This window comes from Numida meleagris, chromosome 2 (assembly GCF_002078875.1).
Source record: "Numida meleagris isolate 19003 breed g44 Domestic line chromosome 2, NumMel1.0, whole genome shotgun sequence".
NCBI lineage: Eukaryota > Metazoa > Chordata > Aves > Galliformes > Numididae > Numida > Numida meleagris.
In genome coordinates this window covers 83872537-83888721 of record NC_034410.1, presented here as the reverse complement: position 1 = coordinate 83888721, position 16185 = coordinate 83872537, and the positions used below count along the sequence as shown (strand labels likewise).

The 16185-nt window shown below is 41.1% G+C and overlaps 1 protein-coding gene across 32 annotated transcripts in view; it reads right to left on the bottom strand.

Moving 5' to 3' along the window:
* Positions 1 to 16185, bottom strand: part of LOC110394552 (poly(rC)-binding protein 3-like) — a 498677-nt gene that overhangs the window by 143183 nt on the left and 339309 nt on the right. The window contains exon 1 of one of the 32 annotated variants that reach the window (XM_021388482.1): positions 2932 to 3252. The exons of the other annotated variants lie outside the window; for them this stretch is intronic. The gene's annotated coding sequence lies outside the window, so the exon portion shown is untranslated. Of the gene's footprint in view, positions 1 to 2931; positions 3253 to 16185 lie in introns of those variants that run through there. 32 annotated transcript variants of the gene reach the window in all.

Sequence of the window (16185 nt, the reverse complement as noted above, 5' to 3'; positions counted from 1 at the left end):
CCTCAGCCCTTGAGCATCCCCATGCTCACTTCCCACCTTGACTTTCACCATAGAAAAGAGTTGAAAGGGAATTTTAAAGGTCCTCTAGTCCTACTCCCCTGCAATGAACAGGGACACCTACAGCTAGATTAATTTCACGTACCCAATTCGTCCTACCCACCCAGCTGCAAAATCTCCCTGTAGCAACAACAATCAAGAGCTCTGGCTTCTGTAGCCACACACCTGCCCTCAATTCTTGCTCCACTCAAACTCAACCTCTGCCCCCATGAGTGCCTCCCACCCCCTCAAGGCCTCATCACCACGCACTTCGCTCAGCACCTGCCCATCCAGCACTTCCCCACTATCAGATTCCTCCTTCACACTTCTTCCCCACTCGCACAGCCCCACAGCAGGGTGCCATGGCAGCTGACCCTGCTCAGCCCTGCCAGCAGAAAGGCAAGATCTGCTCCATTCCCCTGCATCTCCTTCCATTTCCCCTAGCGTGGAGAACCCGTAAAGGCGTGCAAATCACCGCCCTTTAGCTAGAACAGTCTTTTATTCTCTGATTGCTCCGTGGCATGCTGCTTCAGGTGCAAATAACCTGATGCTCCCCTAACAGCTTTCCAAAGTTGCCCACTATGCTTTCAGCCATCAGAGGCGGCTATTCTAATTTGCTTCTTGGTATCCAACCAACACAGTCTTCAGGTTTGACAGTTTTAATAGCACAATTCACTTCACATTATTATCAGACCTCAATGCCCTACAACACCGAAAGCAATTTCTGACAAGAAGGGCTGCATCCGAAAATGCCTGTTCCATACACCCCCAGCCCTCCTGGAAAATTCTTGCCAAACTCAGAGGCTGCAAGGGCTCAAGAGAAACAAGGAGCCTGGACTTTCCCTGGAAATTCAGTTACCCTGAACAAAAACAGGTTTTACAAAGGACCTAAGAGCAAATCTGATCTAGCACGGAAGATATGCACCACAGGTTACGCATTAAGATTATTGGTACCATGTCTGCCATGGGAAGGCTTTCAAATAAAAATGCTTTATAACTGACCATGCACTCACATTAACGTTATTTCTTACTGATGCAGCTAACAGAGTATCTATCATGCTTTTAGCTTCTCTGAAGTAACAATAAAAATACTTTGTGCCACGTTCGAACAAAATGAATACATTTATATTGCCATGCATTATCACACCACACACTCTACAGATGTGTAGAAATACAGCCCTCAAACAAAGTGACAGCAACTGACTTCTATACTACAAAGATGGTCTCCATATGATGTTGTTTTGAACAAGAGCAATAAGGAATGGAACCAGTAAAACAAACAAATGTTACATGCTTCAAGACTCATTTTTGCAGCACGGATAGACACGAGAGACATAAAAAGGACAAGTTATTTTGTAAAGGAAAAAAAACCACCAACAATAAAATACACAACTATTTCAGACTGTGAAGAGAATAAACATTTTTCTTCACCTGAGTACGTATTAAGAAGCTACGGAGTAATAACCATGTGATGAATCAAGTTTTTTTTGCTTTTCTTTGAATACATCAAGTAGAACAGCAGACGTGTTTATTTTCAATTTATTTTATTTACATATTTTAGCGAGCTCTTTCGTAACTTCAGTATGTTTCCTGGATTCCATTTTGAATGTTCCTCAGTGATAGGTCACAAGCTATGTACCAGGGACCTCATTAGGGACAAGCAGTGGACAAGTGGATTACCAGCTCCTCAACTCCACCTTTTACTATTTTTCCATTTCCAAAACATTATGAAAAAGAAAAAAAGCACAAGATCTACAGTTAGACAGGATGGTATGCGTACTTCTCATGTCAAAATCCTAACACTGGAAAGCCGACGTGCATGCCAGTTTCCAGCTATGGCTAGATTTTGCTGTGTTTAATCTACACGAGACCCGCTAAGCACTCGGTTAACGCATTATCCGAATCTTATTTTATTTTTCAAGCAGGTCCAGCAGGGTTATCAGAAACACAAATAATAGAATTTGCACGTTAAACATAACAGCTTTCTGTTTAATACAACATCCTAGCAGATGTATTAAAGAAATTAAAATATAGTTTTTGGCACAGACTAACAAGGCTCCTTGCGTGCTTCGATACTACTAACAATTAGAGGCATGGAGACTATAGAGTCCTCTCTTATTGCTATTACCCTAAAGCTATCATATAAGTTTCCTTCGAGCAACACGCACACTGAAGTTTCACTTTTTTCCTCCCTGTTGCACAGCACACAGAGCTACGATACAACTGTTCACTCAGGCTGTTAACGCTACCAACTCCAAAAAGCCTCCAGAAACATTAACAGCTAAAGCAAAGGATACAACCTCCCCGGCTAACATCTCTAAAACATGAGAAAATACTGCAGCTCCGTTGCTTTGGACTGTGACGCTGGTTTACAGGACGTCAGAAACTTCTCAGCCTCAGCCTTGCTAATCCCTCGCAACCCCTGTAGTGTCCACGGGCCAGCTCGCGCCTCTCCCGATTTCGCGCTAAACTCGCAGGGAACTGTTACCAGAGGGTGGGGGGCTGCGGGAAAAGGAGGGGGACAGGCCTCCAAAAAAAAAAAAATACCTTCGCATTTCAACCCGCAAGCTGCCGGCTCAGGCGGAGTTACTCACCCCAGGGAAGCGCGCACTTTCCAGCTGACAATCCCTAACACATAATTCAGCGCAGCTCACTCGCCCGGACGAGGAGCCGCCCGCACGAGCCCCATCTCCACCCGAATCGCTTCCAACTTGCCGCTCGAAATCTTTCAGCGACTTCAGCCAGCGCTCGGCGAGCAGCGTGCCCAACTGCCGAGAGCCCAGCGCCGGGCACACCACCCAGACCCGCACCCAGGAGCGAGACGCAGCAGCACACAACGCCCCAGCGTAGCTCCAGTAGGGAGCCCAGCGCCCGCGGTCCGGCGGCGGTACCGACCTGCGGAGCTGCGGCGAGCGCGTCCCTCCGCCCGTCTCCGAGCCCGAGCGTGGACAGATGGCCGGCAGCACGACCAGAGCGAAGCAAAGCCTGAGTTTTTTTTTTTTTTTTTTCCTTCCTCTCCCTCTTCTCTCCTTTTTTTTTTCCTCCCTTCTTTCCTCCCTGCCTCCCCTGGCTTAGCCCCTGGCAGATAAGCCCGAGTCAGGCACAGAGCGCTCACAACACCCCCTCCACCAATCATTTCAATTAGTGCCACATGAGAGGAGCTTCTGCCCAAAATCTGCTTAAGAAAGGGCCAGAGGGCAGGGCAATCTCCTTTGCTCGACAATGACCAGAAGCTGCTATAAATATCCAAACAAAAGCACTGTCAAGGCCGGGAATGTCACATCCTAATGTGATAAAAATTGTAAAGGTTCGACCTACACCAGAAGTACAAAGAAGGTAAAATTAAAAAAAAAGAGACCAAGATAAAAAGCAATCACCACCTTCCTACCCTCTCCCCCAACACGTAACCTTGCAATATGTTATCAGAGTTGCATGTTCCCGGGTGCCAAGTTATTATGTTTTCCAGGTCCCGAGCAGCCCGCTCACAATCCTTTTGTGACAGCTGCATGCTAATATTTATAGGTACCCAGCTCTGTGCATCTTATATAACCCAGCAAAGTGACCAGAGTTGTCCAGGGGTAGCATTCAGCCCCACAGATACGTTACATCAAGCAAATAACATAAGCAATGGCTACTCCTAATTAAAATATTAGCAATAAGTTTCCAATATGTCAATAAATATATCACTACATTAATGAAGTACAGCCCCGGGTGCATTTGATCTTTAAGGTCTCTTCCAGTCCAAGCCATTCTATGATTTGTATCAAAACTGGGAGCTTGCATCTGATTTGATTTAGATGCATTTTACACCAGCATATTCCAGCACTGCAAGTGATGATAAAATCCGGCCTGAACTTTCCAACTATGCAGTGTGTTAGAACTGAAAACTAATCAGAAACCACATTTAAAAACACGCACAAAAATTGTGTGTGTTTTGATCAAGCTTTGATCTAGTAGAACGTCTCCCCGAGCAGATCCAGGACCTAGAGCTTGTGCATCACTTTGCAGCCTCCCCGTTCATGCTGTGTGAGCAGCTGAGCGCTGCCTGCTCCTGCACAGGGAGGGCAGAGCAGCAACAGTGCCTTGTTTTCATCCTGCTTGACTGCCTGTAAACTCAACAATGCCTTTGAGATAGTAATTACTAGCCTGTTGGTGGCAGGATGAGAACAGCTAAGTTCATCGCAGGGGAAGCCGATGGTCACTGTCCCCTCCTCCCCCTCACAGGCATTCCCAGATGTCCCTCTAGATCTTGTGTCTCAATGTTTACGTACACGTCTGTGTAAAAGTAGTTAATCCTGTTGCTAATATGGCTATCCTCATGTTCTCTTATAACTGAGATGAAAGCCATCTGAAATTATCCGTTTCCTGTGCTCACTTTCCACCAACTCCATAATAAATTTCTCTTTCACTACAAATAAACATTATTTTCTCTGTTCCATTCCCGTGCCCTCCTCTGATCTTACTTGTTTGTCCTGCCACACTGAGCACTGCTTTCTCACACTAAACCCATTCACATACAGGCTTATCCTCAAAGCACCCTGATCCTCAAAGGATGTCCAGAGACAGTTTTTGCTGCTTTACTAACTCCCTGAATTTAAGCACGTGTCCTACATAACAAAGATCACACAGTTAGCAGACATCAGTTGAAGAAATGCACTTAAAAGAGATAATATTTAAGTGAAGCTCATGCAAAATGCTGGTCTGAGGATCACAAACACAGGCGCAGTATGAACAAAACTGCCTGCAAGATTTCCAGACTTCCTGGTTTCAGCAGGGAGAGAAATATTCTTTCCTTTAACAAAGAGCTTTCAGTCAGCCAGAGTGCACAGATGCAGAACAATAACACTACACAGACAATACTGACCGAGCATTGTCCGGCTGTGGCCACCAGCCCACAGGCTGACAAAGCTCTTGCTGAGAATGGGGCCGTGTGGATGGGGTGAGTGAGGCAACGATCCCTGATGCATTGCAGGCAGGGGGAAGCCCACATAGCTCAGCAGCCAGAGGTATCGCGAGATGTGCAACTGCAATTGCAAGGCATCACAATATTGCTAATAAATCCTGCCCATTCCCCGTTCTGCTGGCTGATCTTCATGTAGGGGCCTGCCTTCACTTCCAGCGGAGCCAAGGTGGGGGTCTCTGCTGTGACAGCATGGGCATGTTTTGTATTGCAAAGACATGAACTGAGCCTTCACCGAGGTTAAATATCCTTGAGAACAACAACAAAACCCCTTCCAGGAAAACAGAAAATTATTTGTAGAATAACGAACATACCTGGGAAAAAGATGACTTGTGACTTAAACAGAGGTATAGTTGAAGCTGAGGGATAAGACAGCAAAAATAAGTGATGAATGGAGTGAAATGCAAGATTGTATACATCATATAAAACTCTAGCCAACTAGGCAGGTGAACAAACTGGCAAAACTGAGCTGCTGATGCCAGAAGTGAAATAAAAATATTGTCCTCTGAGTCTCTGGTGGTTTTTGTGTCTTCCACTTCCTGGATCAACTACTGTTACAGAATTCAGAGACAAGAAGACAAAAAAGTTCAAAAAACTCACAATATTTCCTTGTCTTGACAAGACTGTGTTTGATTTGATCTGTATTCACATTGTCCTCACTGTTTTTTCCAGAGGTAGCTGCTTTCCTACATCAGTCCTTCCAACCTATTGGTAAAAGGCAGCGAGGGAATTTTGTAACCTCCCTTAAAGGACGAGGAAAACATGATGAAAACTGCATGTATGGAAATATGCCTTGCAGAGACATATTCACTCCTTTTTAAGCTTGAAAGTATTAAAAAAGCTGTTTCTTTGTAAATCAAAATGCTATATTTGAAGATAAGTCATTTAGTTTACATACAATTTAGTAGATATTTACAAATTTAAAATGTTTATGAAATATTCTGCCTGTAGATCAGGATAAGAATACTGGTTTTATAGAAGATTGTGACCACTTCTCCCCAGAGTGCTTTAAGTTAACTCATGGAAATGGAAATACAGATCAAATAGACTGGGTCCCAGCATTTGACATAATTTCCCAGGGAAACAAGCCTATATACGGGAAGCCATCCTCAAGCAATGGTTGAAGTTTTCCCTTAAACACTGTTTTATTTGATAAGTGAAAACTGACAACACCTCCAAATCATCTAGTATTAGTGTTCTTTTCTTTTACATGTCCCTGCTCTCGGAAAAAAAATAAAAAATGGATTATGCTATTTCTTTGTCTGAATAAAATATTGCAGTTCCGGAGATAAAGATGTATTCAGCTGAGCAATTAAATAGCTAAATAAATGAATCAGCAGAGCAGAAGTGACAGATTTAATTACTGCTTAGAGCTAGGAAGGGGAACTAATTATGGGGTTCATGAACCACATGCCATTCTTTTCCTTAAGCATGTTCTTCGATTCTTCTGGATCAAGCTCTGCAAATGCAACAACATCATGCACTAGATTTTAAAAAGGAGGAAAGAAAGAAAAAAAAAAACTATTCAAAATTTGGAAATAAAGTTTAATCTCTGTTTGAACAAAGAATAGTCAATACCTCATTTTAAAAGCTCATGTTCAATTGACTAGATACCATGAGTTAGAAGAACCTTTTGTTAAACAGATAGGCACTAAAAACGTAGTCCTCCAAAAAATCAAGGCACAATGAAGTTCACTGGATGTGAATAAACCAAAGATTGCAACAGCAAGCTGTGTCAAGTGAGCTATGAAACATACCTCAATATCAAGTGATTAGGAGCCCCATTCATCAGAAAGTAGCTGGAGCTGAGAAGACCAAGAAAGCTGAATAGCTCTCTGCCCCTTTGGTTCATCCACCACAATGTGCAATACAGTTTAAAAAGATGTTTCTGTGGCCACCAAATGTGAAGCCACTACCAGTGGAAAAATCCATTCCCCCGTTTCTATTCCAGTTCTTTACACTGCATTTATTTCACCATCTGAATTTCATTCTTTTTTTTTTGTAATACCATCATTGCCAATAATTTGAGCTTCACATTAAAATCCCTGCCATGCAGGACACCCTGAACTCAGAGCAGGCTGGGCAGATGTGCTTTTCTCTAGACATCAGTTTAAGCTCCCGTTACCTGAAAAACTGTAATGGCCTAAAATCCCAGGAAGAAGACTGAGCCAAACACCTCCACTCCTCGAGTCAGTGGAACTTCCAATGATAGAGGAAGAATTGCCTCTGTTGTCTGAAGCCCACCAGCTACTGCTGGCACTGGTACCCCAGTGCCAAGGATGGCTTTTCCACAGTGTGTTCCCAAGCAAACAAGCTGTCATCCATCAGCTTAGTAAAACCAAATGAGTCTTGCTGTACAACCCCACAAACACAGAATTCTTCCAGTGAGTGCTGGGAGGGAGAGAGAAGAAAAACCGAGGCATGTCGCACATCTAAGTCATCACTTAATGAATTAGAAAAGATGGGCTGGCTAATAGAGATAGATATCATTTAGCCACCTTCAATTCCTGCCGAAAGCTGATATATACATTATATATAAATACATATATAATGCATTAGTGCATTAGAGGGGAAGCCTTTCATTCTTAGCCATTGGTTTTCTAAAATGAAAATCTTGGTGTGTTGTAATGTCTTTTTTAGCATCCTTCTAAAAATCAACATACTTCTTTTCCTAGAAATACTGCAGAAGAGACAAATAACTGTACAGCTGAGTTTATACATCATTTTGTAAAACAATTAGAACTTCTTCTATTCCACTGATTTTGAAAATTTTTAGAAGACAGAACATGATGCAAACAGCTTATGGCTGGAGAAGATCACCCTGGTTATAGCTCTATTCTCCTACCATATCATTTTGTCAGAATGAAAATAATTGTGACCAAACTCAGGGGTGTACGCTGGGCAGGCTCACTGGACAATCACAGATGTAATCATCATGCAGAGTTACCACATCAACTCTGCTTGGTTGAAACCGTTCTCTGAAGGCAGCCAAAATCAAGGTCTATTGCATCTATAAATTCCAAAATGAAGTCTATCTTGAAAATCAGTATCTAGGCTTCCTATCTGTTTTCTGTGCCAAGGCAGACCGACCGTATCTTCAGGGAACAGGGAGTATAAAAGATAAGGTAGAAACAGGATTAAAAATATATATTCTTTGTTAATGGAATTACAGTTTAACTATAAAAGAGACTCTCTGCCTGCCTGAATTCCAGTGTGGTTAGGTCAGAAGAAAATACACTTTGTATGTAGGCACACAGCAAACCATAGAAAGGCTAATATTAAAAAAAAAAAAAAGACACTATACCTGTAACATTATGTACAATGAATGTTATGTATGTATTCATACCACGTGGATTTTACAGCATCTGCCATCCACATTCATAAACTGTGATGTCTGTAGATAGTCACTAGCCTACCAGTGAATGGCAGAACACGTGCCATTATGATAACTCATAATAGATTTATTACAATTGTATAAATAACTTCAGTGAGGAGTTAAAAAGAATCCCAGTGGCATGGGCAGTTAGTCAGCTGGCTGCTGAAGGACAAAGGGAGAATATGCTCTTGGTGCACAACACGTCTGATCTCGGGAGGCAAAATCAGCTGTATTTATCCATTTGACAGTCCCTGCCAGGCTGACATGGAAATGTCTATTTATGCATCTGAGGTGCCTCTCTCAAGAAATGTGATCAACATTTTCATTTGCATCCAGAAACAGAACCTTGAAGGAATATTGAGCACTTGGAACTGGAAATCTCACAGAGGTGAGCTAGCCACCTGGGAGGAAGGTAGACTTTATGAATCCACGATCTTCTGCACTCAGCACAGGACAGTACAAAAGAAATCCCTCAAGGGATACATGAAAGAGCAGGAGTCACGTTGTTAAGTATAGACCAGAACTGTATTCATCATGGTTTTATTAATAACCTTTTGCTCTTAATCTTGCACTTGGATGTTTGCCCTTAAGTCTTGCTTAGCGTAATTTGGCAGTTTCACCCCTCAGCTAGTCTGGTGCTATGGAGAGGCAAGATGAAACAGACTGAAAGCAATAAGCTTTTGGTGGAAAATGAAGGCAAAGAAGTGTACACAGAGTGTCTTAAGACTCGAGCGTCTCCGCTGATGGGGTCAGAGAAGATCAGAGCTTGCAAATATTTTCCTCCTATGTTCAAAGAGTCACTGGGGGAGGGACAGGAAGAGGAGACTTTACTAGGAGGCAAGGATTAACTCTGATGGCGATGAACTAACTCCTCTTTTGTATGAAACAGATGGATGAGAAATACTCCATGGTTCTGGGTGTCCTCTGGATTTTCAAACAAGTTCTGGCGCCAAGTTTGGTTGTTATGGGAAGGTAGGAAGTCATTTTTCACTGCCATCAGGAGCATGCCAGTTTTATCAAAGCTACCGTGGGGTACCAGGTAAGCTTGATTGCGAAGGTTTACAAAGTTTAAAAATAATTTTAAATTTCCCACTATTTTCTTCTTTTAAAACTCAAAGTGATTATTTGTTTATTTATTTAGAATGACCTACTGCATTTTCCTGATAGTTCATCAAAGCTGGTGAGCAAATATCCAGTCTTCAGTGAGGGCTAATCTAAAAATCAATCAAGCTCCTTTACAATCACAACTGAAATAATGGGAGACACGGTCCAAGACAAAAGCTGAAGAAGGCATCCAGCCATGATTCCCTTTGGGTTTTCACTGAGAAGGGCAAGGATGTCTGCATAGAAAAGTCAGATTTTGCTTACTGTTGGAAGCAGCTCCATTTAAGAAAAAACTGAAACATGCCAGAAATAGGGAGACTGGGGAAACAGGTGAACGAGCCAAACAGCAGTCCTTCAAGACTGAGTCCTAGCAAAAGCTGAGAGAAAGTTCTTCTTCCTCCTAGCGCTGAAGTTCCTCCAAAGAGGAAGCAGGCATAAGGAGTATGAAATAAAGAGCATGAAATCTTATCCTCGGGAGCCTCACAAATACGGATGATAAAGAGGAGCGCTATAATATAGCTCACTGTGACACTTAGAATAAAAAGCTGTCTGGATTTGTAAAACCAGAAAAGCGGTTACAACGTAAAATTCTGCCACAGTGAAAAGAACTGGCTGTGACATGAAGGAATATCATAGGCAAGAGGTGGACTGAGAGAAAAATTTGCAGATCTATAGAAATACTTCAGTTCTATCAATGAAGATCTGAAGCCTGTTAGCTTGCAGGAGCAAAGCTCCAGAGCACAAAAATCAGCCAGACAGCCATGGAATAGACTTGAGGAGTTCCATTTCAAGACTCTAAATTTGGTTACTGAATTTATCATCTACAGAAGTTCCCAGGATCACGGACTCTTGGCAGAAGAAATTGAAATTCCCAAGCCACAAATCCTGAAAACACTGGGAAGATGGAAATTGAAAACAAAAGGTGGTTACCTTTGTGGTTCACATCTCAAATGCAGATAGTGACGACAAAACATTTATCCTTCCTGAATGAAGAAAGTTAGTTTTAACACTAACCTAGTAAATTCACCACAGAGAACTTGCAGTAGAAAAAGGAGAACCTGAGATAGGCATTAGTGGAGAATGAAATGGTGATTGCCATTGGCATTTTGGAACAAGTAGTGTAGTACATACTGCACTTCAACCAAGGGCACACTCTGAATTTCTACATATAAATAATGCCATGATTATTCTGTATTTACAGTTAACAACATTTCTGTGTCTTTTTATTCTAGAGCTAGCAACAGGCTTTTCAATGGCTCAGGCAAAGTTGGCAGTCAAGTCCTCCTAAAACAACAGATGGGATAGGGCCACTTCTGCTCGCCACAGAAAAGTGGGGAACTGCAGCAGAGGGATGTAGAGGATCCATGTTGCTAATCTTGCTGCCTCCAGGGACTGATTCTAGTCAACTATCACAGCTGCTGGGACTGGGCATTCTACCAATAGTTTCCACTCCTACTTTAGGGGCAGCAGCAGCTTCAGTCAACCTGTCTTTCCCAGTCCTAATATGGAAAAAATTGGTGGGAGGGAGTGGGGAGTTAATGTACTTTGTCTTCCCAGTAGCCTGCTACGTTGGGCAATTTCTGCTTTGGCTATGCTTACAGCCAGTCCAGTTTGCTGCTGAAAGCTGAGGACTCAATTTAACTTTGCTTGTTCTGCATTACTGGAAGATTCAGCAGTGTTTACCAGTGTCCATCTTATGAGAGTCTGGAGTCTTGACTCTAAATGTAGAAAATTCATCTTGTGTCAGTTTTAATTCCGTCTCCAGAGACACTGGTATAACATAATTGCCAAAAAAAGCAAACTGTTTTCCTATAATGACCAATAATTTTTGTAACATGCTCTCCATATTGTGCTGTTCAGATTCCATATGAAAAAGCGTGTGTGTTTTTACATCAAATTCTTGATGTAAATGGCTACTGTGAGATTTTTCTATATGCTGGTGCAGCGTAAGAGTTATCAGTGCGTCGGGGTAGAGTCTGAATAATGTTTGATCAGGAAGAGCTGTAGAGTAAATAATAGATTTAAAAACAGGAACAGCTTTGAAGTCTGTATTGGCAGTCACTCATTGTACAGTAACATCAGAACATGCATTGCATCTATACTGGCAGATAACACTAAAATTTCAGTAAATATTTGTGTTTGAGGCTAGAGTTATTTAAATGGTCTACAGGTATTTTTTTTTACAGCTTTCCTGACAGATTATACCATGGCTGGCTAATTCCAGTAGTGTGGCTTGCAATGACAGAAAAAAAAAAAGCAGTACAATAATTTTGTTCAACATAAAATCATACCTTGGCTGTAATGACATTTGATGTCCAACTTCATAGCGTACTTCATTCCATTATTTTTATTACAAATGTCTGAAACTTTGCTAAGAGGAATGATACTTCAGCAATGTTGTCTAAGTTCAGCCCCCTTTTCCACTTGTAGAGTTCCACTGCACCCTCGTGAGAGTCACTTTGTGTTTCAGTGCCTTAGCTCCCAGGATATAAAATAATAACCTTGTGATACCCAACAGACCTGCTATTTAGCACAGCTCACTGTAGATTCTGGTGCACTGCAATGTTACAGGAGAATGATAGTTTATCTATGTACAATTTTGCTTTTACATTTTCTCCTTCAAATTTGTCTCTTGAGCATTTGTCCTTTCTTCTCCAGTTCTAACTTCCTGTGCTTAGTTTTGCTTCATGTTATGCTGTGTCTTCCAATACAGTCTTCTTCCTCCTCCCGACACTTTCCTGTATCATGTAACTCTGAGGAGGTCTCTCTCTGTACTTGTTTTCTCTACCATTCTTCCTTTTCCTATACTATTGGGCTGTCTAAGATTGAGGGTAGCTATTCCCGAACTTCCCCATATATTTGCATCTCCTTTCCTATTGTTCTTTCCTTTCCTATGTACCTCTTCCCCTTGAAGAGAATTTTCTCTCTTTACAGAGCTCTGCGCCATTAAGTATTCATTGATGAGGAGGTAGGGAAATTTGAAGTACAGGCTGACAGAAAGCTTCTATTCAAGATACATGGTGGCCTTTAGCTATGTGTAAAACATCACAGTGAAAGAACACATCTGACAGAACTGAAGAGACAAATTCCATATATGTAGACATCAACAAAGGGACACCTCCTGATAAATCAAATTCAGAATCTTCTGTCCCATAGAATTTCACTCATATGCTGTTGGCGAAAAAGCAGTGGATATTGACAGAATTATAAAGGACATTAAGACAAACCTTTTCAATGATCTGATGGACCAACTGGAGGTGTACTCTTTGTTTTCACTCCTCTATTATATATTTTTTTTCTTTTTTGCCTTTATGACACAAAAGATACAATGAGTGCTTCATGGCAGGGATGGTATGCACCTGGAAATAAGCAGTTCACCAGTGATCAGTGCAAAAAAGCTGCTATCCTTGCAGAGGCCTTAAAGTTGCAACAGGTTAAACCACAAGAAGCTTCATAGGTTAAATCGTACGTGTTAGGCCCAACCAAGAAACAAACTCAAAGCTACATAACACCTGGTTCGAAGGCTGATTACAGTCTTGGTGCCAATGGCTCCCAGTTGTTTTCTTCTTTGTCCTGTGCAGTGGGCCTTGAAAAGTGCCAAGTCAGAGGTGACCAGTGCTGTCATTTAACTTGATTTTACTCATTTGGAGGATCTAGACCTTGCCTTTGAATTTAGAATTCTCACTGTTAAACCCAGTTTAAAAAATAATGGTTACAAATTGGCCTTTCAGTGAAGATCTCAGAATCCCCTAGAAATCCTAGATTAACAACAGATGTAGTATTTATATGTATGGTGTTATCAATTTTTATTGTTACCTCCAGAGCTGGTAAGTACATTTAAAAGATTTATAACTGTTCAGTTCCAAAATGAGCTGGTAAAGTTGGACACGTGCATACATGTATCCATATCTAAACCTCTAGCTATATCTAATTTTTTTCTAAATACATTTTTATTCATAGGATAGAATCATTTTTTTTCCATAGGTTGGGAAAAAACCTCTAAGATCCCCAAGTTCAACTGTCAACTCATTATGACCACTCCCACTAAACTGTGTCCCTAAGTGCCACATCGTGTTTTCTGAACCCTTCCAGGAATACTGATTCCATCAGCACCCTGGGCAAGCTGTTCCAATGCCTCACCACTCTTTCGGAGAAGAAATTTCTCCTAATACTCAACCTGAACCTCCCCTGGCACAACTTGAGGCCATTCCCTCTCATCCTATCACTGTCACTGGGGAAAAGAGGACAACAACCACTTCACTATAACCTACTTTCAGGTTGCTGTAGAGAGCTATCAAGTCTCCCCTGAGCCTCTTTCTCTCCAGACTGAACAATCCCAGTTCCCTCAGCTGCTCCCCTTAAGACTTGTGCTCCAGACCTATCATAGCTTTGCTACCCTTCTCTGGACATGCTCCAGGGCCTCAATGTTTTTGTTGTAGTGAGGTGCCCAAAACTGAACGTAGTACTCGAGGTAGAACCTCACCAGTGCTGAGTACAAAGGACAAAGTCAAAGCTCTTACAAAGCTACAGAACACATGGTTTGAGGGCTGGTCTCAGTCCAGGTGCCTAAGACTCATCCCGTTTCTCTGTAGTGCAAGCTGCTCTGAAACCTTTAATGTTTCAAAGGTAATTGTTTTGGTATGATCATTATTTCTGTTGTCTGTATAACTTCTCCCAGTCTGTTCTTATCTCCTTGTACTGTTTTTCTCTTATCCATTCATGCTCGCATCAGTCTTTCCTTTCTCTACCCACTTTTTTCAAGACTGCTTCCTTTTTTTTCCCCTGATGGTTTGAATTTTATCATTAGTCCCTTCATGTTTCAGTGCCCTTTCTGAGGTGACACAGGGAAAGCAATTCAGAAAAAGAGCAATAATTAGTTTTTATCTTTAACTGCATACCAAATGTCAGATCATTCCTTGGAGGATGGCAACAAACATGAAAAGAAAAACTCCCCAAAGTTCTCAAAGTTCTCTGCTTTTTCTGGACCATTTCAATATACAGCACAGTAAAAGAGATTACTAGAAGTTCTTCTGAAAGTGGAAGTCATTTCCCAACCAGAAAAATAGAAAAGAATATCAACTCTGGCAAGTTAAATTTAATAAGCCCAGCCAAAGAAGATTTTGAAGAGCAATTTGCTAAAGGCATAAAACTAATAATAAAATGTTTTTTTAAGCACATCAGAAACAGGAAGTCAGCCAGAAAGTCTGTAGGGCTGATAAGTAATTGGGGTATGAAAGGAGAGCTGAAATAAGACTGTACACCAGCAAAGTGAGAAGAATTCTATATATAGGTGTTCAGAAGAGCTTTTGGAGGTTCCTATGCCAAAGCCTTCCTTTAAAGGCTATGTCTGAAAACACAGGTGGAAATGAGGTTGAGATTACAAAAAAACAAAAAAACAAAAAAAAAAAAGAAAAAACAAAAACACCAAAAAACAACCATTCCAACTCAGCATCTCATAAATTTTGCTACCTATCAATGTTTCACATTTAATGGGGCCTAGTCTCACCTCCTTTGCAACTCACAGTAAAGAAAAATTTAAACATTCCAGTTTTGAAGCCCCAAATCATGAATTTGTGAGATGTGCAATTACTATTTCTTTCACTTCATTCGTAGAAGACAAGTAAGGAGAATATTGGTTTTTTGCTCTCACTTGTTATGCTAAGAGAAGTTGAATTAGTTTGACAGGTAAAAATATAAATGAAGAACTCCCAAATAAAAAAGCTATCAGAATTAAATTCACGTATGTTTGTGAAAGTCTGGACGAATTCCAGAAGCCAACAGCATTTTGCTTTTTCTTTGACACGTGTAGTATGCTCATGAAAATGCCATGTAATTAACTTAGTATAAAAGGGATAAAACGGTGAAGAGAACAACAAAGATAATTTGTCATCATGATTTTCATTAAAAAACCCACAGTATTACAGGAATTAATTTCAGCAGTACTTTGCTCTGATTACTGCCTGTCAGATAGTATATGGGAATCCAACAGGATATTTGAATGGAGAGTGTTTGCAGAATCTCATTCAGCATCTGCGGTAGGAAAGTAAGTAGTTTATCTACATTGACTGTAATTCATCATCTATATTGTAATATTGCAAAAACTGAAGACTTTGCTCTGATTTTAACTTCTCCTTAACACCACTGTTTTCTAGTAAACGTTACACTGATAATAGCTTTTCCGGACCACATTGTAGTCTTTCTCTTGGACAGGGAGAAACATCAATGGACTTCAAAATCACAATTGTCATTAATTTGTTATTTTTGTTTTCCACACCTTGTAGATTTTTGCTAAAGGGCATTATATCACACATGCACACAAACCTCACTGCCCATAAAAAGAGTCTGGCTTCAGATTCCGAATTTTCCGAACAACCACCTCTGTAACACTAAGGTCATGTTCTTATCCAGCCTTCACATTTTTATATTTTCAAAAGGTTTGTCTTGTCAAGCAGACCACTTTGGAGTCTGCAACACATTTAATGTAATGACTAAACACTAATCCACTAACATACTAGAGTGGCACTTAAGAATTTGGCAGTTTTTATCACTTTAAATAACCTCTTAGCCTACTGATGCCTCTCTCAATATCCTGTGTTTCCACACACAGTTGATGAATAGAATTATTTGAGATAATCTGTGCACGTCCTTTACTTCAGATAGTACTTTTTGCATGATGAGCAAAGGATGCATGGCTTAGAGAAAGGAAACA